We start from the raw sequence: 26,446 nt of genomic DNA, 5'->3' as shown, positions 1-26,446 counted from the left end.
CCACGCTGAAGTACAGAAGGTCTCCTCTCATTTAGCAGGCTGCTTACAACTCAGCTTCTAGAAAGCATGCAGTTAGATGACAATCTCAATGATATTTTGAAATAATTTCTCTAGTCCTCATGTCTGCAGGAAAAAGCTTGGAAATATAACTCATGTATCATGTAGAGGCTCAGAAAATAAAAGGAAAGAAGTCAAAGAATGTTTTTGTGAAAAAACCCCCACCTTTTTATTTAGTTAGATAGTCCTGGTTGCCTCCCCGAGGATGTTTAATGTTTCAGGTTAGCAGTATTGGATGACAGAGGGAGGTTTTTACTGGTTAAGTACTGCAATAAGAGCAACTTTTTTTTTCCATTCTAATTATACTTTTCATGCATCTTTCTGGTGAGTGTGGGCAGATCATGTGATTTCTGTGCCTCATGGAGGTAATAAGACTTCCCTTTTTTTCAGTGCTGCATGGATCAAGTTACTAATATTTGTGAAACACAAAGGATTTAGAATGATGAATGCCCTATAAATAAATAAATGTATCTCCATTCATTAGCCAGGAAAGCTCTGCTTTGTTTCAAGAATTGATTTCTGAAAATGCTTTACCATGTATTTTATCAGCAAACAAGATGACGTTAAGTGGCAATATGTTAAAATTAGTTGCCTTTCATTCTTTTAACTTTACTGGAAAAAAGTTACATTTTCTTTTCAGATTGTATTTCCCCAAGTATAAAACAGATGCATTTGGATAAATAGATTTGAAACATATTATTAAATTAAATGAAGAAAAGGAAACATAATGAAATAAAATCCAAGTATCTGAAAAAAAATATATCTTTTCACAGGCCTGGAGTGGAAATCTAATGTTCCTTCTCTACTTTATCCTGGTATCAGGATGACAGGTATTCTATCATCTCTCAAAGTACCGTCTGAGATGCCTCTTGTGATCTGAACAAGAATGGGTGTCCATTCATGGAGAATCCAGTTAAACATATTAAATCTATTTCTTCATGGAACACATTGTTTGTGCTTAATACACTTATTACTGTTATTACAATAAAACTAAATAGTGCCATCTGAGATCAAGTTCCTATTATAGTGCTACATATTCATTGTAGCAGACGTTTTTAAGTAGACCAAGCAGAGGAAAGAAGTCTCCTTTGAGGTAAAATAGGGATATGAAAATGAGGCACAGAGGAATGAACCCTCCTTGGGGACAGGCAGGAGACTCACGGCAGAGCAGCTTCTCCCTTCCAGGGTTCCTGCAGTTGCCTTCCCTGAGTCCCATTTAAAAATGGTCTTGAGCCAGCTCAGCACAGCTGTACTCACCTCAGGGGGTCTCAGGGGATGTCTCCACCGGGGAAGCATTTGGGAAGTGAACCACTGGCTCAGTCCAAGCCCTTGAGCTTCCTGGAAGAACAGGAGAATGAGCACACTCAGATTGCATGTCTGTCCCTGAGGCAGTCGGTCCTAAATGCTTTCCAGGCTGCCCCAGCTCAGTAATTCCAGCTCAGCTCTCACCTCCTTGGGAATACTTTCAGCTCAATATTTGGAAAATAGAAAAAAATGAACCTGCTGGAAGATGCCTTATTTGTATATAATACCAGAAGGGAATATCTATATCCCCACAACCCTTCTGGTACCACTTACATTTCAAATCAGTGAGTGTAAGCAGAGTTTTCTTCCCAGACCAATGGAGAAAGTATACTCATGCTCATCAGGACTTGAGCTCCAATAATGTACATGATTAAAAAAAAATAATCCTAAAATAGGTTTAGAAAAGAGTTTTAAGGTCCTTATTCATCTGTCAAGAGACAAAACTGCTGAACACACTTGAGCCAGAGCAACTTAATAAACGTACTATCTACGGAAATTCTGCAAATGCATTTAAAAAATGCAGTAAAATATGAAGTCTCTTCTGCCTCTAACTCAGGCAAATAAACCTTGTAAGTGCAGGCCACAACACAGAGCTGATGAAGGAAAACATGCTGGAGTTATGTCCACAACTTGGAACACTGCAAGGGTTCAACAAACACTTCAGAATAGAGTAGAAAACAGCATAGACATCCCAGACAGCAGTCCCATCCCAGTGCCAAGCATTCCTCCTAGGCCCTGAGGACTAAAGAATCTCACAACCAGAAGGAAACAAACAAATAAGAAACACAAAGTGAAATCAGCACAATTAATCAAGTAACTAAGATACAAAATCTCAGAACAGAAAAGATGTGCCATATTGTTAAAAAATGTTGCTTTGCAGATAAATGAATAAATTTACTTTCAAGATGAGTGTTTGTTTTCTTTTTGTTCCCCAATAGCTTCAGCCCTATTGCTTCCTCTGCAAATTTGCTTCCCCAGGTGCAACTTAGATATGACATCTAAATTTCCCTGCTGTAGCTGTACAGTTGAGGTGAAAGCTAGAGGGATGAATCACTGCATCCTCTCCATGCTTGTTGATCTGCCTGCTCCAAAGGCAGAGCAAAACACTGTGGGGAAAAGCACAGCAGGGCTAAAGCAACAGAAGGGGGAAAGAAGCATAATGGAAATGCCTCAGGATTCAGTAAGAGGGGAGAAGCATTGGAGATCTGAGGAGGGAATAGAGAAATAAGGGAAGATGATAGGAATGTGAAATGTGTAGTTGGATGGTGAGTAGAGCTAATGAAAGTGAGTTTCCTGAGCCTGTGTAGCTGGGCTCTCTGGTATCTAATAGTGTGTGAGCTCTGATTGAACCTTTCCCTGCAGCTGGAGCATTCCCAATGTCTCTCCCCTGTGTGATTTCCTAGTGTGGTTGTTGATGGTGCAGTAAGTTGGAGATAGGATCCAGGGAGATGCAGACAAACAGTAATTAAGGCTTTTTCCTCAAAAAAAAAAAAAAAAAGAAAGAAAGAAAAAAAATAGCTGCAGTCACAATGAAATGGAACTGGAAGAAAGATGCAAAAAAGAAACAAAATTGGAATAAAAAAGGAGAAGGCCCTTCACCCACTAAATCTTCAAAGCTGTTTTTTCATTCATTTCTCATTCATCAAACTTAGATGACTAACAGGAGAGGAAAAAAGCCTCAGGATGGAGAGACTGGAGAGCGGCTGAGACAAGGGTCTAAACTGATCCCTATTGCGAGACGAGACCCCTGAGTGGGGATGGCTGAGATGTAAAGAAATTGCTTCTACATGATGGAAAGAAACAAGGGATTTTGGTCAGGTGGGAGAGAGATTACTAGAAGAAACCCATTGTAATCTCTGGAAAATGCTGAGGCTGGACTGTAAATTGGGGTGAGGTGAAGCAAATGAGAAGCTGTTCCCTTAGTAGTCCCCACTCTCTTAAGTGTGAAGGCAACAAGGGGGAGATGTAGGTTTCCTTTGGGGTGGCCAAAAAACCTTATTTCCCAGTGTCCTCATCATGTCTACATGCCCACAATCCCTTATCCCCAGCCACCACCCCTTCACCTGCGTGGTGAGTCCTCAGGCTTGGCTGTGGCTCTGGCTAAAAATGAAGTTGGCAAATCCGTGCTGTAAATGAGTCCTCACAGGGTAAGTGGCAAATTCAGCCCTCCCAAGCTGCAGTCTTTGTGCTGGGCACGGGCTCTATAAAGGGTAACAAATATGAAGCTCATTGTAAACTTGGTTGAGGTTACTACTGTAAACTTCCTGGCTGGCAATTGAGATCTGATCAATTTTTAAAAACATTTTAACTGTCTGTATCTTAGTAAAAGGGAAATATGAAACAAAAAAAGAAGAATTACAAAAGGTGAAGTAATCAGCAGGTTTATTATAGACACTGTCATGTTTCTCATGTCCCCTGATTTATGCTAAAAAAAGAAAATAAAAAGTACAAGTACAGATGGATTGCTCACAACAGGTATTCGAAGTTGCTAGTCCAGACAGCATAATTTTTAAGGCTAAGCATTCCCTATACAGCAATGTTAGAGCTGAATGCTTTTTATGGATGCACTTAGTTCGTAGAGTTGTGTGATTATGCACAGGGGATCTGATTCACAGGATTTCTTCTTTCTTCCTTGACAAAGCATAGATGTAAGAAATAGCCTAAAAAGGTTTGTACTGGTTAAAAATACTCATGAAAAGTAAAACTTCAGGTTTAGAAAAGTCACAGAAGGAGAAAAAATGGAGTTGCTGGACCTTTTGAAATTTCTACACTGCAAAGAGTTGTAGTGTTTAAGGCTCATAAAATAGATTAAGAATCTGGAGACATACAAGAGTGGATTTTTTTCCTCTGCTCTCTATTTGGCTATATATCAATAGGTTTTGTAGGCAGAAGAAGAGTCTTGTTGACTACATCAAAGATTCCTCACTAGGAATAGACCTTAAAAAATAAAAAGTAGGCCTACTTGAAAAATATTCATCAGGTATTTTTTAGTGGAGACTTTGCTTCTTCCCTAAAAATATATATCCCTGCAAAAAATATCTTCTTCCTTTCTTTTTTTTTTTTCCTGAAAAATAAACAAGAAAAGAAACTAGTTGTGTTTGATTAAAATTTGATTTGTCTGAGCAACAGGCTGCAGTTGTCTCTGTAAGACATAGCCCAAGCAGGAGGCACAAATTAGATACAAGGATGCAAAGTGTTGAGACCACACCTTTCCAGACATTGAAACAAAATTCTCAATCTGAAATTTTTTTTTGGTTTTTCATCTCCAAAATGCTTTGTCTTGAATACTTCCATAATAAAATTGCAGGTAGCCAAAGGTAGGCAGGAGAGGGCTTTGGAGAGAGGCTGGGACAGACAGTGAGGCAGTGACTTCCAGTGTGGGCAGCCTTTGGGTGGGAACAGTCACTGCCCTTGGTGAAGTGACTCGGTCATGTGGCTGCTACAGCCCTGTGAGAGAAAAATAAGCGTTGGCATCACATGTTCATGCAGATCTTTTCTGGGCTGCTACATTAGTCGCTGAATGTATGTCTTTTATAGCTCTAGGATGACTACTCAGCTATTCCACCCCCCCTTGGAAGAGGTGCAGCACAACATCCATGTGTTCAAAGGCCAATGTGCACATGGCCATTGTTCATTTTGGGAGGTTCTGCAAAGAAATCGTAAAGGACCACAGGAGAAGTCAGTGATTTGGGAACTGGAGAAAAGATGTACTGGACAGGGAAGGTCACAGATGTTTCCTACCAATCTGTTTGTTTGCTTTGATTTTGCAACCCAGAATTTTCCATTCCTGACTGGCTCCATTTTTGCCAGGTGATTTCTGTGCAGGCCCTTGTTAGCTGCAGATCATACAGTAACAGCAGCTTATGTTTGGACTGGGAACTATCTGAAAAGCTCCTGTTAAACCCTTAGGGAGGCAGTTACCTCTGGTAGCTGTGCCCTTCATAAAGCAAAAGCTCTTGCACTATTGGTAGATTTGCATGTTCCCATATCCAATAACTCTGAGTAAGTGGCGTATTTAGAGCATCTATCACAGCATTAAGAACAGGTTTCTGCCATGCTGTGGTGATGAAGAACGCTTTGTGACACCCTGGAATTGAATTCCCCTGTTCTGAACACACCCTCTGGCTTTGGATACCCCCACGCTTACTTCCTGCAAAACACATTGATTTTGGAGGCCTATTTGTTTTAATGCCTTTAACTGCCTATGTCATTCCTGAGAAAGGATGAAGCCGTGATATGTTGGCACATTAGTCTAAAAATCAGGATAATACATGACTGAGGTGAAAGCAAAGAGTATCACTAACACTTTGGTCAATGCTGAGGAAAGAGGAGCCCAAGGAAAAACATCAACTTCTGTCTTTGCAACTATTTAAAAAAATGATAATTAAAAAAGAACAATAAAAAGTTGAAGGAATTTAGTCTTCAATGCAACCAGGATCTTGCTCCTCCTCTCCCTGAAATTTTTAAACAAATTACTTTTAATATCACCTAGACATTAATGTTTTAGACTGGGTACTCTTCATGCTCCATAACTGCTTTTCATAAATGTTTTAATCTGTTCAGGCCCAGTTCCACTGAGGTCAATTAGAAGATTGCAAATAAATCCTTCCTTCCACTCTTTGCATTAGTATGTAGCTTGTCAGATGGCTGACACTGGTCTGTGTTTTTATCTTAAAATAATCCAGGAGACAATTTTCCTAGGGGATATCTATCACTGTATAATTTGTGGGTGGTACTTACAGGGATGTTACCTAGGTAAAAACACTTATCTTTAATTTAGAGCTCAATTTTCAGACATGCTGAACACAATCCTATCTGAAGTTAAATATAGGCTTGAAGTGGTCAATACTTCTGAAAACCAAAACAATAATTTCTAACATATGCCATTTTGTCTCAGGCTTGTATTCCAGAATTAGGTTTAAAGCTGTTTGGAAGTGCATTTCAATGTGTTCTTTCTGTAAATATTGCAGCAAAATAAATTGGTATATTATGATATAGTATGTTCTGTTTTATTTATGTCTTAACTTCATGCCTGTGAGTATCTGACTTTAATGAAATTCATTTTTAAATGGACCTCAAACTTTAAATAACTACAAGCATCTTTTTTCCCAGTAAGAATATAGTAGATCTTTGGTTTGATATGCCATTTAAGGATGGAGGATAAGCTGTAAAATACTTTGGAGAATATTGATTTTTTTTTTGTTCATGTTATGGGCGGCAAACCAGATAAAGACTACTGTGGTTTGGTGCAGAAACCCAAGTTCAAAATTCTGTTGTACTTCTGAACTTGCAGTATGGTCTGGGGCAAATAGTTTGCTGAATAAGGCCCTAAGCCTTTGTGCAATACATACCTAATGCTCTGAGCCCCAGAGGTCTAGTGGTAATCATGACTACTCTGAGAATACTTCTTTAATGCTCTTTAAATGCAATTTTTATAAGTACTTTTTGGCACGCTCTAACTGCAGAGCTTCACATTTTTCCAGGATGTTTTAAGAAATCAGAAATGATTTCTGGTATTTGAAACCAAGCTTGAAATTGTGCTGAAAACTCAGTTCTTGCAGAGACTTCTCAGCTGAATTAATTACAATACAATCAAGCTGTGGCATGTGGGACAAGAAACATCTGGTGCTAACCTTGGCTGATCTCACTGTAGATTGCATTCACTAGTCTAAATAGTTTTCTGAACTTACTGATATAGTAATTTTGCCCTTTTTCAATTTATGTACTTGTGATGGCTTTGGCCATCTTGATAAAACAAATCCCACACTGAGGTCAAGGTTTCTGGAACCATTAACTTTCAGTGAGAAATTACTCGCAGACTCATTATATGTTTATTGTCTAAGGCTCCTTGTAATAGGAAATCTGTTTTGTACATTAGCATTGTACATCATCAGCTTTGTATATTCCAACTGAAACTATTAGAAACACATCTTCCCCCACGAAGACAACTTGAAACAATTCAACAAAAGAAATAAGAAATCAAGCTGCGTTATTCTTTTCATTGTCTGCTTGTTGTATTATCTGTGTATGCGTATATGTGCTGAGGAAATGCAATGGCTAAATAGCTTCAAGATAATTCTAGCTTTTTAAAAGCAGATAGAAAATCATCAGTCTGTGAAGCTGAACCAGTCAAACAGCACCGGGAAAAAATCCCCATAAGTCCAATACATACCTATATTGCCTCTTTTTTTGTCAGCTGCTTTGTGCATTAGCAAAATGTCACCTCTGCAATCTGATGGTGTTCTCTGTCCATCCTGATGAGGAGCAAAGAATGAGAAAAGATTCAGGGCAAACAAAGGCCAAGCTGCTTTAGATGTTGATGTCTTCTGAGTGATGAGGCCCTTCTGGTGTTTTAAATTTTATAAACATATAGTTCTCAGATTATCTGAAAATTGAAAACAAAACCAAGTTAATCATGCACATAAATGTACTAAGTCCCCTTGAACTTTCTAGTACAATAAAAACTCCTGACACTTGCTGGAAGAAATATTTCCAGTTGATACAACCTCTCAGACAGTAAGGAGCAGCTTTGTCATACTGCTCTTTTCTTGTGAAACTGCACCTTTGTGTCCCCTTCTCCTGAAGCATGAAACCATCCCGGCTTGGGCGGGTTCCAGCTGCAGCATTGACAAGCACTTCACAAAGGAAGATTTCTGTGAAATGAACACACCTCTGGTCTCTCTGCTTCCACAGGCATGGCAGGTTTACAACTCAGTGAAGTTATTGCATGGCAGGAGGGGTCCAGTTGTGGCCTCCCCATGATGGTTTCTTCCCAGTGCTCTGCTGAACAAGTCAGTGCACTGTTTCATCACGTGTGTGGTTTTACAGCTCACCTACTACACGTCTCTTTCTTCCCTGGCACAAAACCCAGCAGCTGGGGTTCTGCAAAGGCACTAATTTGGGTGGAAATGGTTCCACAAGACTATAACAAATATTACTGCCTGTTTGCAATAGGTGGGGTGTGTAACATTCTTTGTGCTTTCTAGAGGCAATTGGAGGGGGAGTGATTTTTATTTGTATAGAAAATCTATACAGACATTGTCTTCTCTGCCAAAGAATTCTTTTTTTTTTTTCCCCTTAGATCTCCAGGTCTTAAATTTCTATATACCCAGATTTATGACACACTGCCACTGTATTTATTGCAAATTATAAGGATTTTGCCTAGTTGCAGGTAGGTACAGGGTTTTAACAATGAGTAGAATTTGATCACTGTAGCACTGTTTAAATAAGGAAACAAAGTCTATAAAACCCCTTTGACCTTCATGGTATCCACAAATACAGGCAACTTGCTCTACATTAGGTTTTGGAGATACCCAGGGCATATTCACTTTAAATTATACAGTCAATCCAGGAGAAAACTGGTTTTCCCTGAATATTAGATACATCCAGACATGTATTAAACATCTCTTGAGCCTGTAAAGAAATATTTTTGTTCTACTTAATAAACGTGGGCCTGATTCTCTTAGTTTCACTGGTGTAATTTCACTGACTGCCACAGAACTACTACTGCATGATGTCTATGAAAATGATAAAGCCAGCACTTCTGCTGATCACAGTATGTAGCCTAGAGACAGGAGGGAGACTCTACTTAAAACTCTCATGCCAGTTGCATTAAATCTTGGTGCAAAAGTGAAAGCTGACATTTTCAGAAATATGTATTATAAATAGTTTATGAAGAACAGTTTTTTTTCTTTCTGTTTAAGCTACTGCTATTCAAGATTACATATGATTTGTGAGATTCAACATAAAGCTCCTAAATATGGTGTTAATATTTCCCTGGGGATTTTATGTATTTATGTATATGCAGCCTGTTTTCTCTAGCTGTATTTGAAAGCTCTTTCACAGTACAATGAGGTCCTAATTTTTACAGCCAATCAAAGCTGTGCCTTCCATGTAATCAACTCTTTGCTTGTATACCAGAACAAAGCAACGTCCTATGAAAAATTAACTTGTATTTATTTTTTAATATAGTACTCAGAATATAAGGCATATGAATTACAAAACCCAGAATCTAATTAAATTATCAGTTCCTACAGCAAGTTCTGCATCTTCTACAAATACGTCTGTAATTGTATTAAACATATCCCTGCTTAGGAATTTCCCAAGCTAAAACTTTTGATGTTTCCTGCTAAATTCTTAGCAGAAATTATAGAAATCCAAATACTAACAGGGCAACTGAAACCACCGTGTTGGTTAAACAACAGTATTTTTAAGTGACAAATTCTGTATCTCCAAGTCGTGCTCTTATTTGACTACCAAGTATTTGCAAACATGGCAGAGTTTTCTGCTCTCGCTGGGCTTGTGTCTGGCACAAAGCTGTGCAGCAACAGGGAACAACCTGATCAAAAACCCATCCAGATTTTTATGTGTGCTTGTCAGCCTGCATTCTTCCTGCCAGGCCAGTGAGACTCAGCGTTAAGAAGGTGTGTTTGGTAACTGAAGAGCTTGTTCATTAATCACAGCTGGACATGTAACAGGTGTCTCACACTACACCTCATCCAGCAAAGGAGGTACAGAGTGTCCCCTGACCTGCTGCTCTGAGCGCTGGCACTTTCCTTCTGGAATCCACCCATCATCTTGGAAAATGTAATGGGTTCAAACAAAGCTACCCACCTAGTACTATCCCAGTATTGATTTTTAAAGTTTAAATAGAGAGGGAAAACGTCTTTTGAAGCAATTGTTCTCATCTTTCCCTCCTGGGATACCTCACAGCTAAGTACAAGTTTTCATATCTTTAGGTCTGTGGTTCGGCTTTGGAATTTGCTTCCCTTTGCAATGTTGAGCCAATGTCAGGAGAGGACCAGCTGCAGGAGAAAAGAAGAAAATCTTTATTCATTTCAAATTCTTGAAGTTATTCCCTTTTCAGATAAAACTTCTGAACAGAAAGTGCATTCCAGTCATAGATATAACGTGAACATAAAACCTGGTAGAGTAATCGCAGCAAATACTTGTCAGACAGACATGCAACTGTGGGTCATGTCTGTATAATAAATGGTGCTGACTCAGATTCCATGGACACACTTAAAAGAGGTGTCATTTATAAAAATGTTTGCATTACAATATACACCATATAAATGTACTTGTTCACAAAAACCACATAAAGATTTAGAGAGTTCTTCCTACTTTTCATTTATTTTAGTACAGCAAAAGCTAAGCTGCTGTTAAGGAATTATGTTCCCCAATATGGCATTTGCATATGTCAAGGAACCACAAGTTCCTGCACATACAGGTTATGAGCAACTCACAAACACTGTGGGAAGTCAAGTGATACAGGTAAGAACCCAAAGCCCAAGTTGATTAAGGTTATGTTCAACTTCTCATAAATTATATTGACATACTCATGTTTAGCCAAGACATAGAAACCAGTGGTAGTTCTGCACGTAATGGTAATTTGACTGCTCACAATCACTCATGATCATTTGAACACACCTTCAAAGAGCTTTGTCTTGCTGCAAATGCAGTTTGGGTTGTAATTCAAGGGTTGCCCTGAATAATGTTTTGTCTACTGGCAAAACTTTGAGTACGAGTATGCTGCGACTGTTAATTTGATTTGCCTGGTTTCTCAGAGGGTGTGAACTAAAGCTGAACTTACTATTACTCATCAGTGGCTAACACAAGCACTTTACAACACATAGCCCAGCTCCATTTGAGTACATTTCAGGGATTTCCTTTGTGTATTCAGAAAGGACAGGCAAATTATTTCAAAATTAAATGTGTAGAATGACCCAGTTTATTGCAGCTTGAATAACGGTGGAACACATCTTTGAGAAATCCCAGATCCATAGAAAAATACATTACCTGCAAGGGTGCAATAATGCTGAAGAGCTGGCTATTTTTCCTAAGCTTGGCTAATTCAAGAGAAGTACAGTGAGTGCAGCTCACTTGCTTTCTCTCTGTAATATAACACACCCTCATCTGCCCGTGGTCACACACAAAGTCTGTGATGGGGCATGAAAGTAAATTTGAAGCTTAGTCCCTCTGTAGCATCCTAACCACTGAAAAAGAGGAGCCAGCAAAAAAAAAAAATAGAGTAGAGAAAGTAAGTAGAGAATAAAGGAACTTCCTCCCTAGTTACCCTCTCACTTTTTATGTCTTTTATGTTTTGAAGGCCTTGCAAAAATTTTTCCTTGTAGCATAGTTATCTTCAACACAAAATAATCTGATATCCCACTTATCTGCAATTTTAGAAGCCTTCATGCACCACATTCATATCTAGCAATTGTTAGAATGATGATTTTATCAGTTGCCAATATTTGCTCATTCAATACGCAACAGAAAGTAATCTTAGCTCAAAGAGTTTTTAAAAATATTTTCCATAGAAGTTAATGCCTGAAATACATGAAATAAAGTTCAGTATAATTAATATAGTAAAAGTCTCAGTCACCAAAAGGAAATTGCAGAATGTGGGTGTCGTGCTGCTACCTGTTGCCTAGCAATGTTGCATACGTGTGGCACAAGATTGATAGATATCACCCACTCAGATCGCTGGATTCAGACCTTCACCGCCGAGTTGTCAGCCGGAAAAATTGCCAAGAAGCAGAGAGAGAAATAACAGATGGGAGGAGAAGCATCGCAGAGTAACTTTGCCTCAGTGTCCAGCACCACAGAGCCCAAAGGATCAGGGCTGTTAAATTTTATCGAGTCTCTTTTTCCAAAAAAGATATATCTGTAAATATATACACGTATATAAATTTATATGTAAGAAAACTTGCTTCCTAGCTAGGTGTATCTGGGTTGTGCAAGTTGAGGCAATGATATCCTGAAATTAAAATGGCAATTCAGTTTCATAATTTTTAGTGACTCACACTGTATTACCTTTAAGTAGGATGAACAGAAAATTCTCTGATATTATAGATAATTATAAGGTTATTATAGCATTCCTGATAGCAAATGCTAAAGTTAAGATTAAGATGCAACACAGCATTTTAAGCAACCCATACCTTCTCAAAATACACTTTTTGCTAAAATTTTCCATGATCCACTTGGCTTCAAAGTCAGCTTTTTCTGAGAAATCTTTCTATGGAATTAGTTCTGCCATTTTTGAACCGAGTCAGGAGGCTCCATATGTTCTATTTTAAATTCTGGACTTGCATAATTCCAACAAATGACTAAAGATAGAAGCCTCAGACCTGACAGGTTTTATAATGCTCATTAGAGGAAGAAAATAATCTCGGTTTGAAGAAAATTAATCAAGTGTTTAAAAATAATGGCATTCAAAACAATTTCCTTCACATGCACAAGTAGAGTCTGAAGATGGTTTTTCAGGCCAAAATGGCTTTAACTGCTATTATATAAGAAGTCCTGCTTTTGACTGTTTAAAGTTGTTACACTCGAGGAAAGCCTTTTTTGTTTAGCCTCATCCATTAATAAGGATTCATTAAAATAATACAAAGCACCAGAAAAAAAAATCTAATTATAAAAAGACCAAATAATCAATCCAATAGAGCATGAACTGAACAGCCATCTGTTGAACAGTCCCATTTCCTAAGAATTCAACATCCATCTTAGTCGTGGAAAACAGAGGAACTAAAAACACAAAAGCCAAAGAAAGCATGGTAAATAATAATGAGACGAGTAAAATAAATGGGAATTACAGCTGATCCTAATGCCTGTTAAAGGTGCAGATTGCTTTTTTTGGGGAACACAACAGCCAACCATTGATGGATGCTGAAGAGAATGAGAGTACCAGCCCAGACTAGTAAAATTCACTGGATGAGATGGAGAGGGATGCGATGGCATACAGCACTTAGGGTTACTGTCTTCAGCCAGCTCCTGTGCAGCCTAGGGTGTTACACCTGCCCTAACTCCAGCACTAAGTCTGCGCTTGGTGCTTCCATATGACTGTACCAATGTCTGCTCTGCAGCTCATTTTAAGGTGAAAACACTTCCCCAGTGACCCACTCAGAAAAGGGCTTTTTGTGTCCACAGGGAGTATCTTCGTTGCATTCTGGTTTTGCTGATATTTCATGGTGTTCAAAGCACTTAGATAAGATTTTCAGAAGTATCAAATGACTTAAAACCTACAAGTATCAGTAAGCTGCCTCCCAGCCAGCTCCTGAAACACCCACACAGCAGTTGCTGCTCACCACAGCCAACTCCCACAGTGAGTTTGGGACTTGGGGTCGCTTACATAGAGCCTAAGACCCAAGCAAGGCAGGTGAAAGCTATTTAGATCTGATTAGCAGAAATTGTTAAAAGGAGAGGTGGTTTGGGGGGCTCCACTTTTCCTCAAGGTTGGGCAGCAGAGCCAGGTGGGTGGTGGACTGTCAGCTCTCCTGAGGATTTGAAGCCCAACCCTGCTGATGCAGGTAGGTAGCTACACTACATTTTTGAGAGAAATTAATAGTTATCTCTTTATTTTCGTTTAAAGTAGAATGAGAGGAAGAACGTGTCTGTTTATCCTCTTTTATGTAACCTTCTAGAAGTAGAATGGCTGAAAAATGGATCATTTCTTTTGCTTGCACGTGTTCTGTGTGGTTCTAAATTGTACCTTTGCCCATGTGATTTTGACTACAAAGGAAAATGAGGAGGGTCTGTTCTCTTTGGTAAGGTACCCAAGCTTTGTGGCAGGGAGTGAAAACTCGTAGGCTTGCAGAGAGAGCACACAGGAGAGTTAGGAAGCTAAAAAGGATGAAGAGTTGTTGTATTCCCTACCCTATTTTTAGCTAATGCTGTTATAATGCAAAATGTTTTCTACAGTCTTGAGTGTGGTTTTAGGAACAGTAAAACACAGAATTACAAAATTATGAGGAATGGGGATTGGGGCTGTAATGAGAGGATTTTGCTGACTTTTCTGCACTGTTTCTTGACCTTGACAAAAATTTTGTCTTTATTTTTTTAATAATTAATATGCATCTTCTTGGCAGCTGATGGTACAAAATTATGGCACCTTTTTTTTTTCCCATGTAGTAAAGTGGAAAGAATCTCTTTTCATTTATAGCTAAGGGAGCAAGACAGGAAGCCTGGTCTTCTCTCCCACAGCAACGTGAGTATCCTGAGAAAGATGTGAGCTGGGAGGCTCTGGAAGAGCTTGTGCCATTACTCTTAACCTTTCTGTGGATCTGCTGGCATTACTAGGCAGAATTCCAGTTTGGAGTTTATATTTCCCTCAAATGTTGTGATAACATTTACTTTGAAAAGAACTGAGGTAAGGTAATGAACCAGCTCAATCTTGCTTAAGCCTATTTAAAGATCCACACCTTCCTGGTTTGAGGAACGCAACATTTCAGCTCCATTCTGACTATAAGGAAGCCTTTTCTCAGCTGAGAGGGTGGAAAGGTGCCAACAGCAGCCCTATTATTTGGCAGGCAGGAGGTAACCTTACAGTAAACAGCTGTCAACTTTGCAGTCTAGCTGAATTTTAATGGCTTAAAGACTAAAGAGAGTTACGATTTTGTCTGACCCCTTGGGGTCTGGGCTGAATTACTCCGAGCTACACTGAAGATATCACATTAGGGTCATATGACTTGTCTATATAAATTCCTCAAATGTGCCATTAAAATGTCAGTTCTTAACTTAGCTAGAACCATAAACCACTTCAGCACAGTTTAAATCTCTGATCTGGTATAAAACAATCAAAACAGAATAAGAGGGATATTGTGTGGCTGGAGGCACTGTCACTTTTAACCATGTGCAGGTGGATGTCATTACTCCAAATCATTTTGGGTTGGTCTTGCTCTGCATGCAACAGAGGTTTAGCCCAGGTGAAAATAGTGTTAGTTACCAGAAAATTTAGAGAACTTGGTTTTCTGACTTAACTACAATGTGTCAATGCCAATCCCTTTCCTCATTCCTGAAGGTTCATTAAAATATAAAAAGAATTCCCAGGCATACAGAATACAGACAACTACTTTAAAAGTCCCTCAATTTTAAGAGAAATACTGATTGTGAGTATTAACACTCTCAGAACATTGATAAGGATTGGAAAGCAGAAAGGACCATAACTCTTAAATCAGGCCAGTGGCAAGTGCAAGTATAATCATAGCTTGAAAGAGGGGGAAAAAAATCCCCAAACCCAGCTTTTGGAGCAGGCTGTGTTGAAGCAATGATTTATGACCATTTCTTATGCGTAAAGAGAGAACATTTAAATCTGTTCTGTAATTTTGCACTAAGGCAAGTACCTTCAGTTGCTGCTGTGCACTAGGCACACACACTTACCTATCTGTCAGTGACAGCAGACAATTAAAGCAGTAATTTAATTTGGGATTCTGGAGCAAAGAGTGCTGGGAAGAATATTGATACCTTAATAAAGGCTCAAACTGTGGTAATGGGTCCTAGTGGTAATGTGCAGTATGATGAACTAGGGTTTTGATTTGAGGAAAGTTATACAGAGATGCAAAACTACGACTCGGTGAAAGATTATAAATTACAGGTGACTGGCTACATGTAGTTTCAGAATCAGGCATATCTGCCTGCTCCTGGAGTGCCTTATGAATATACTCCTGCATTATATTGATGCTTTTCTTACAGCTTTGAGTAAAGCTGTGCATTTTCGAGCAGTGCATCTGTATACTAAAGCACTGCCTTTTACAGAAGGTGAGGGCACATATACTCTCCTGTACTTATGTCTTAAGCTCTAATCTTTACATTATTCTCTTACTCCTACTCTATAGGAGTCAGAAATCCCACAGCACTTCTCAAAAAAATTCTACTGCAGTGCTGATGAATGTATCTTCAAAATGGGCGTTGTTTGGAAGATAAACTTGTGCCCTGCAGAGAAGATAAAATGTAGATTTATTGAAGCAAACAACAACAAAAAGCTGTATATTGGATTTTGAGTCCTTTTTATATTTTAGGGTCTATAAAATCAGGCTCCTTGCCCTTTATATTGCAAGTCAAGCAGGAACAACTGCTGAAAGTTTTCTTGATCACCAGTCTTTTATGTCCCCTGTAATCAAGCATATACTGAATTTCAGAGTGATTTGAAGAGAAATACCATATGTCTTTACTAAAAACAAAGCAGAATTATGAAATTGCTCCTAATGCCTTATCAATAACAGTTTTCTTTTGATATCAATGGGAGTTCATTTTCTTGATATTTCACCAAAGAAATGGAGGCACTTTCAGTACTTCCAAGTTTATTTCCAAAGACCTCTTCACTTAGGACTGGATTTATTGCCTCTGCAAAAATACAGATACAACAGGCTTTATGCAGGAGGAAAAAGGCAAAACAGGAGGATTGAGTTAGAGGTACCCATGGAAGGAATACAGAACAACTCCTCCATATCCAATTCGCAGTCCCCTGGCTGAAAGCAAGAGCTATTATGGTTGCATTCCCATATATTAAAGTATACCAGTCCTGCTTTCAAGAAATTACTTACACCTCATGTGTCCTTGTTTCTTTCCCAGCTGGATACAAATTCCTTACTGTGCTGCCCTGTGTGGGGCCATGAGGAACCTCAGTGTTGTGTGGAGTTTGTTCTGTTAAACTGGATGTGATAAATAAATTGGAGTCAATGCATGACACTGAAGAGCCAAGCATTAGTTGGAAGTTCAAATATTGAGAGCTTAGGTTACTTATTGCCATGGCAATCACTATTAAAAATATTTTTAGCTTATATTAAAGGTACAAAAAAAAGAAGAAAAAGCAAAAAGCTTTTTGAAATGTGAAGTACAAAGACTTTAATTTTAAAAAACATTCCTTAACCCTTCAGTGAGGGGACCTTTTGTAAGGGAGCCCTGGGTTTGACAATCTTGGATGATTAAACTTTATATAAAGTGTCTTCTCAGGAACAACAAAAAAAAGAAAAGATAAGTGCAGCAAGGCAGGAGCTGCTGCTGGTCATAGTCTGATCTTGTTTTTATGAAACAACTGATCATGACCTGAGCATCATGCAATATCTCTGCCTCAGATAACTCTGTTGGCCCCTTGCTGCCTCCTCCTATCTCTAAAACACAGAATTTAGCAATAGATATTTTAACTCACTGCAGTGATGTGGTTTAATTAATAGCTCTTTTTAGAGAAGTCAATATTTGTCAACATTTTTGCTAGTAGGCTTTGCACTTTCTTATTCAAATTTCACAAAGGAAAGATGACCCCCCGACAGTATTATGTAATAATATAAATATAAAAGTAATAATAACAATAAAAAAAAATTCCTCTATTCCTTGTTACAGTGCCTGTGAAAGGCATCATAAAAGAGAACTCTCTTATTATGGATGTGATAGAGGATAGTGAATAGATACAGGTAATTACTATTTCAAATGTCTAATGACCTTTTCACTAAAGCACAATGAACTTCTATCATGCTCTGTTGCTTTCAGTAGAATGTGTGATCTTCATGCATACAGATGCACAAAAAAGTCCTTGATTTTCTAGTAGAGTAATGTAATTCAAGAACTTGTGTCGTAGTTACTATTTTTTTCCAGATGTTGGAGTGTGAAGTTTGAGAAATAAATGGTTTAAGTTTGTATTACTGAGGCTGTGGCCAGAATTTGGAATGTGTGGTGTTTCTGTATCACCTGTGAGAACTGATGGATGCCAACATAAACTGCAAAGCAGGCACCGATGATAGAAGCAGATCAGCAGGGACATTTGCACCCATACAATTCTCTGTTCTTATGTGGAGACACACGAAACAGTGACAGGTGCAGCATCTGCCAGATTGAATTGTTTGTAGTGTGGCAGGCAGGAATACACCTCAGTTTTTTCAACAATAAAAAGTGTTTAAATAAAAAGTAGCATTCCAAAGAAGATAAAAAATACTTAATTACCATTCAAGCAATAAGCCACAATGCTGAAATGTTTCATTATAAAATGAACAATAGAACTTTTGTGTTATTTTGCGTTTAGGGACAACCTAGAGTTCTGAGGCAGAAAAATCAAACATATTGAGGGCTTTTGTGTTTTAATTCCAGGGGAAATGACAGTGCCTATTGTCGCTGTCTGTGTTGTGAAAAAGTGATTCTGATGATTAGGAGGCACCAGTCTCTGCCAAATAATTTTAGGGCACTTTTTAATACAGAAGTATCAGAACTACTCAGATGGTTCTGACTAGAGCATTTCTCATTGCATTCTGGTCTGGGCTAAGTAAAAAAAATAAAGGTGGAGTCAAAATACCCTGTCAGAGAAGAACAATTTTCTTTGCAACTTACATTAATCACAGTATATGTAGGCTAAACAGCTTGACCATGACTCAGGTGTGTGGGAGAATTTTGTAGAATCATGTAAGATTAGTATATGGTTCCTGCATTTTGGCTAGTGTTATCTTCATGCTGGAGTACTCAGCAACACTATAATGGTTTTCAGTAAGAAAGGCCAACTGCCATAGTTTGGTCTTAGAAAAGAGTGGGGGGAAAAATACCCAAAGAATTTCTCACCTACTCAGAGTTTGCTCATTAGCCTTTGATTCTTGCAGTGTGCAGTTAGAACCCAAAAAAGCTCAACATAAGCCATTTTTTAACAAACGTAGAAGTACAAAATTTTGTGTTTTAAATACATGAAACCAAATTGGAATTATTTTCAGTATTTACTTTAAGACTGGGAAGACAAAAGGTTTGGCTGAATGGTTCCACTTTAACCTTCTGTGTTGGTGAACTATCTATAAAGGCTAGATAAGGTGGTGATTTCTGGACAAAAGAATGAATTGAGTTAATAATTTGAACAGTGAGGTCAAGAGTAATTTACAGTCATAGCTGGTGTGAAAGTCCTGTTGTTTCTTTAACTAAGATATTGATTGATGTTGGACTGCTATAAATTGTCCTGCAAGAAATCTGTATGTACACAAACTTGAAAATTAAGTCTAGTCTGTTGTGATTGAGACAAAAAGACTTTACTTTCAGAACTTCACTGGTCTATAAAATAACTAAAACATTTTCCAGAAATGACAGAGACAGTGAGGTTTGATGCACATTTAAAAAAAGAATATTGAAGTTATATTTCCATTTAATTGAGCCATTAATTCTAGAAAATTGGCTCCTACATGTAACCTGAAACCATACCACATTCTTCTACTTGTTTTCTGACATCACCAATTGAAAGTATATCACAGAAAATAAATCTGCTTTCTTGTTCAAAATATGAGCAATTTCAAGAGAAAACACTGAGTTGAAGAGAAACCTGAAGAAAAAAAACAAACCAGTACCTGAAACAGATAAATAAAATGCCTGTCTCTAGCTAATAAACTGGGAACCTGAGTACTGCGTTTGACAAAAATAGAGGAACTATAATTTGGCTCACAAACCTCTCAACAAATAGTAAAAGCTGGTATGTGTTTTCTCGATGAGAAGCTGGGCATGCTGTTGACCTCATCATTCTAAGATGTTTCTTCTTCTCTGGATATTCAGAGCACATGGCACTTCATCTGAAATCCCTTGTTCTGATTGCTGAAGTGTTACAGAGCTATTTTTCTTGTACAACTGAAGCTATGCAGAAACCAAAGCACAGACCCCAAGCGTGAAGTCGTAAAGGGTCTCGGGGAAACGTTCAGGCAATAAAATGTGCACTGCAAATACTGAGCGTGGCAGTGAAAAGTCCTCCGTTGTCCTTCTGCTGATACTCCCCAGGCCATCTGTAAGTGTCCTTGATGAACCACCTGTCATTTAGGTCATGGTTAGTTCACTAATTAGAAGGACAGTCACCAGACCAGGCTGTTGGAGTAGCAATTTCCATGAATGGTTGCACACAAAGAAATTAAGAGTTCTTGAGTTTTTAATTGTAAGGCAATTCTTTATAGAAGTTATAGTGCTACAAGCTTTTCTCATAAAACCAGGTACAGAGGACATAGACGTTGACAAGCCAGTCATCCTAATAACTGAATTTTAGGGCTGAGAGTTGGAGATTTAGGTGTTCTAGGCAGAGCTTTAGCTTGCAAACTTTAAGGATGTTGCCAGTTCTCAGTGTTGTGCAGGGGCACCCTAGGGTTGGTCAGGCTGGGGAAGAAAAGTTTGTTGTGATGTTGGAAACAAAATTGGTTCTTTCATTGCATTATAATGAATTACATAATTTTGCTTGGCACATGGCTTACCTTGGATCCACCCAATTGCTCATGATCTTTGCCAAATCTCAATTCCTTTCTTTGTCTCCTATGCCTTTGATTCTCCTTTATAGTTCCTCACTGGCAAAGGGTGGGTTTCTTTCCTGCTCATTTAATGCTAGATATGGAAATGTATTCAAGCACCTAAATTTGAAGAGAAATTGAGTACAATTCTGGCACCTAGTTTTTCTATTATAAACTGGGAAAATTTCCTTACTTTTTGTAAAATTTTTTTATGTCTGCCTTTCAGGTGGAGACACCTGCTTTGATTTTTTTTTTATTGTTAGTTGAGGTCATTTAAACCACTTTAAAATATATGTGCATTTACTTATTTTGCATGCTGTGAACTGCCCCAGAGTTTCAGGACCGAATCTTTAGCTGACAGACATCTGGGAAATTTTCTGAATCTTTCAAAGAAGCCATGTCAATTTATATTAGCTGAAGATCTGATATTTAATTTCTTTCATAATGAAACATCAGATGAGAATCCAAAGGTTCATAAACGCCATCCCTAGGTAGGGGTGGGGCATCCAAAGACATTTGAGTCATCCTTTCCTGTCTATATCTTTTTATGCAGAAGTATTTCACTGAACATTTCTCTAAATGTGCATGGAAAATTTGAACAGCAGATAGAATCTATAGTGGAAAGACAGTTGTGTATTTTCATGCAGAATTGATGACTAGTTATGGGAGGCAGAATTACCAACTCCAGAGAACACAGATGTTAACTGGCATAATGCCCTCTTGATGCAAATAAATACATTAGATGCTATAAAAGATTTTAAAACAGGAGAGCTCATCTTGGCAGGAGATATATTTACTGGATTTGTGCTATTCATTTTGTTTTATAGAATTGCTGTGGAGTTGGAATAGACTATTTGAGGAGCTTCTAAATGCACCAGTGGAACGAGATTTTAAATTCATTTTATTTCTGGTGTTTTTTAAAGGAAAAAAACACACTTAATTTGTGTTAAGACACTTCACCTCCCTTAGTACCCAAAGGGTCTGAGCTACATGCCTGGTAAACTAAGCAATGACATTATCACAAAGTGATGAAAGGTTGGACAACTGTTCAAACATGAAGGGTTGTTAATTTTTCTGGAGCACTACAGAGGAGAGCACTCCATTCAGAAGCTGGGTTATTTGCATTCTTCCTCCATCATTAATATTCCTTATGACCAAAATCTCACTGTTATTCCCACCAAGTTTACACCACCTGTCATTCAAACTCTTACTTTTGTTCCCACGTGATTATTTGAATTTCTTCCAAGCAAAACCTGGCAGAAAATAATGTGACCTGTCTCCTCCTACAGCTCTGCTGCTTGTCACAAAAATATGGAAGGTTTTTTGTGAATCCATCTTTTATAATCAGAGGAACATGGGCATCTATTTAGGGCAACAGATTTTAAGGTCAAAACCCTGGTGACATATGCAGGGAAACATTGCCAGGGTAGTTTAAGGCAATGCTATACCTATTTGCAGTGGATTTTTTTTTATACATCCTCTTCATTAAGGCAGTGGAAGGAACCCACACCTCAGCTGCCCACTTCAGTACCAGCACTAGTGCAAGCCCAATAGGGAGGACTTGAGGAGTGCTGGACATGGTGGACACTGGTGTGGTTTGTTACAGCATTTCCTGTGTTTTGAGTCGTGCCATGACTTTGTGATGTTCAACAGTATGAACACAGCAAAGGGCAGGAGGGAAACGTGAGCCTCAGGTTTTTCCCTCTCTCCTGGGTGGCTGTCACATTCCACAGCAGCTGCTATGTCTGCTGCTGTTATATCTGGCAGTAATTTTTTTTCCAAGACATGTCCCTTTTAACTTCCTGATCTCATTTTTCAAGCGTTTTGAAGCATTTTGCCACCTCCCTTTGTCCCTCCTGTTTTCCCTGATGTCGATGGGTTTTTTGGTTTTTTGTTCCATGCTGTTGTTTTATGAAGCCTTTGTCTCCTTAGACTTGTCTCTCTCCAATACATGCAACTGTGAGCTTCCTTTACTACTGTCTGCATTTTTGCATCACATCAATCCTGCAACATGACAGATGCAAATCTGTCTAAAATAACCTGTGCATGATGCACGCAACCTGAAAATAAACACTTGTTTTAGTGTTAGGTGGGTCATACCTGCAAATAACCTTGTTTATCTGGACACATTTATTTAATGTTTATTGTATAAATATAATGTTTATTGTATAAATCTCAGCATACTCTACAATACCACCTGCCATTTGCTCTTCTATTATGCATAATTTAATATAGTCCTACATTACTCCAATTTTTTATGTTGTTGAGTTCATACATGGCTACATGCTTTGACAAGGATACAAGTGTGGCATAAAGATTGCAGAAAATATTACATTGAGGTTTAAGTGGCGCTTCTGGGCTAGAGAATGTTAATTCAGACAAGGTATCTGACACAGTTGCACAATGGGGATTGGTGCAGTATTTTTTCCACACTTGTTTTGAATTTCCTAAGTAACTTAAATAACTAAGGGTAAAATGACAGAATTGTATGATAAGAAATACAAGTATATCCCACTTACTGATTTTTTTTCCAGGTCTCCCCAGGCTCGACAACTCAATTCATGCAGTCAAGTGAATTAACCTATAACTTACTGGGTTGCTGGAGTGTTTCTGTGGACCATTATCAGTGACAGGACACTGAAATGGCTATATTTGATCATGCTGGTAGAGTCTTGGCTTTTGTAGAAGCCAATATACACTGTAAGGAGACAGAACAAGTCCTGCCCTAAGCTGCCATGTAACCAGTAGTAGTTTCTCCTGCTCCATAATGTTTTTTAACTTTTGAAGCCTGAGATGACTTGTACTTTTGTTTCCAGGACGCACTTGAGTATTTCCATTAACTCCAAATTGCTTATAACATAATTCTTATATATTAATATTGTAAATAATTAAAATTTGCCACAGGCAAAACTTCATGCGTGTTTTTAATGAAACATTCAGTATTCCAGTCTAACCTCTAATTGTGAGTTGTTTCTTTTGCTGCATTCCCTTCCTCTGGCATATCACTGCTCTTCCCTAGGTTCCCAAAGACAATTGTTAGAGGCTGGGGATGGGATATCAGGTAGGTCCTGAGGACTAAAAATATGCTAAATCTAGTGACAGGACAAGAGGATATAGCCTCGGGCTGTGTCAGGGGAGGTTTAGGTTGAGCATCAGGAAGAATTTCTTCATGGAAAGGGTTGGCAAGGAATGCACTGTCAGGGAATGCAGTTGGAATGCACTGTCTAGGGAGTCTCCATCCCTGGAGGTGTTCAAGAAACGACTGGATGTGGCATTTAATGCCAAGGTTTAGTTGATAAAGTGGTGATCAGTCAAAGGCTGGATTTGATGGTCTTGGAGGTCTTTTCCAACCTAAATGATTCTATGATTCTAAATTAAATCAGTTCCTCCTGTCTTGAACATGTCTGATTTCAAATACCCTTTTACCCCTCTGTGAGTTTTAGCCTCGTGGTCCAAGGCCACAGCTAAGTTCCAAGAGCTTCAGCAGGGACAGGTCTGCTGAGCTGCAGCAGAACACTGATCCCTCTTGAGAAATCCCACCCCTGAGCTCACCAGCTGGCTCTTTGTAATGAGGATGATTGGGCTTTTCAGCACTATTTATGCTAAGCCAACCTCCATCAATTGTGAAACAATTTGCACTTGATCACTGGTGATTTTTCATATTTAAAATAAAGCAGTTCTCATTGCCCCCACTTGGCAATCGCAAATCCATTTTTGGTCAAAGCGATTTTAGAGGAACTTGAACACCGTAGTTCTAAATACTAATGAAAAAAAAGCACGAATTTTGTCATTAAAGTGATGTCCAAGAGCTGCTTATGCTGTTGATATAGAAAGGACTGATTGGAAGCAAAAAACCTCTATACTCTGTGGAACTAGGGAATAAGATTTCCTACCCTCTTTGACCTCAGTATAGCTTTTCAAGACTTGATTAGCAGGTATTAGTCTAAAAAATATGTTAGAAAATTCAGTGCCAGCTAAGTAGTAGGTAAGTTTGGTTCATTTCAGAGCCATGATCTTATTAAAGAGAAACTGTATATATTGAGCAGATTTTTCAAACCAGAGTGTGAAAACTCTGGATATTAAGGTGCTCAGTTGTGAATTACACTTGGTTCTGCTGCTGCTGCTGTCTTCAATGTTGGGGTTTTTTTCCCCTTTATTGTGGTCCAGAGCCCTGTGTTGCCTTTCACCTCTGCTCTATAATGGATTTTTCATATAATGTGGAGAGTGTCTAGGAAGAAAAGATAATTTCAATATGCAAAATTGAATTATGGTGTATCTACAGTGACTGGGATGCAGTGATTTAGCACAGCTCTTGAACATGGATATTTCTTGAGGAGCATGATTTACCCTTACTATATGGAAACTATATGAATAGAATGAACTTTAGCTTAACTGGAACAATATTAATATAGATGTAGATGGTGGCTACCATAGATGCTGAAATCATCTGTCTCCCTCCATATTTGTGTGATTTTTGGACACGATGCATAGTTTCTTAAGTGAAGTGAGAAAATACCCTGTTTTTGTAAACTTAACTACAACTTAGCATCTTCTAAGACTCTAAATTACTCTGTGCACTGTTAATGAAAGCTGTTTAAGTGAAACAGCATAGTATCTATACGCTTAGTGAAACGAGCATTGTATCTATAATGAAGTATCAGAAATTAAAGTAAAAAGGACTGCAAGCTAATGTTCCTTTTTTTTTGTCCCTTTCTTTTAACTTCTGAATTTTGCACTTGAAATTAAATTGAGTCTACTCCCAAAAGGCAAAATACAAAGATTGTATGCACAAGGATCATTAAATGGACTATGCTGGAGTGTCGTTTTGTGGGCCTGTGTTTTACACTGAGTTCTTGTATCACCTTTTCAAGATCGTCACATTTCTCAAAGTACAGAAAAAACTAAAGCAAGATTTCTGGCTTGGTTTTTTTTTTTTCTTTCTTTTTTTTTTTTTTCTGAGAGAAAGATGCCACAATATACCCTGTCCCATTTTCAAGGGAGTGGCATATAAGTAGAAACACATGAACTTATGGTCTGATTTTGTGTTAAGTAACGCAGGCACAGGAGCTGGGCCAAGGCATTCAGCACCATGTTATTCATGGTCTTTTGTGTGACCAAGGAGGGTGTGACTGATGTACATTGCAGAAGTCACACTCACGAGTTCTGCATAAGCAGGGGCAGGCTGAAATATTACAATCTGCTTAAATGTTGCAGAAAGAACTTCAGATCTGTATATTCCCTTGAGCAAAATTAAAACTCACACAAGTTATCTGTTGATACTGAAACTGATTTTATTAATTGCTAAGAGATGCAAAGAGAAAGAGGAAAAACTAAGAAAAGTTGGAAAATGTGAGGAAAAAATTCTCCCTTGAATTTAGAAAGATGGCAAAAACTCATGAAACAAAAAGAAAGAATTTATTCAGCGTACTGGGTCTAGTCTCACACTGAGGTTTTTCAGGGAGAAAAGACCCTTCGGGTTTAAACTTCATACGTTTTAGAGTTTCACAAAATCCCACCCTTTTTGAGATAAGTTTAATATATTCATTTTGCCTAAAAAGATTTATTTTCTCTGAAAAGGGTCTTTCCCTTCCTTCTGGTTGGTTGCGAGGCATCCTCTATCAAAAATGATGGATCTTCCTTTTTTCTTAGCCCAAAGAGAGAAAAGAAACCTCTGTGTCCAAAATTTCCACATGGCCTCAAAATATTTTGATTTTTAGGAACTTTTATATTTCCCTTATCCGGTCGAAAAAGACTCTGATGCTCAGGTCCAGTTTAGAATTTGGATATCTTACAACTTCGCTCTAAACCTAAAAAAACCCCGTATTTTATTTCTCGTGGAAAATACTAAGATTGCTTCTAGAAGTAGAGAAAAGATACCATCAAAAACTACCTCTCTGCCAAGCTGGTGTTGGGGGGGAAATAAGATATAACTCACTCATGTCGCACGGTGGGTCTCAGTCCTCTCCAGGCCGGCAGAATTCCAGTCTCTGGTGACAGGTGGGCAGCACATGGTGGCAGAAGAAAGGTGATGGGGGCTGGGGAGAGATTCTCAGCTAGGGTAACTGGTTCTCCCTCTCCCTTTGCTG

The sequence above is a fragment of the Corapipo altera genome, unplaced genomic scaffold (assembly GCF_003945725.1).
Source record: "Corapipo altera isolate COAL_440 unplaced genomic scaffold, ASM394572v1 113, whole genome shotgun sequence".
Classification (NCBI taxonomy): domain Eukaryota; kingdom Metazoa; phylum Chordata; class Aves; order Passeriformes; family Pipridae; genus Corapipo; species Corapipo altera.
This window is presented reverse-complemented; position numbering follows the sequence as displayed.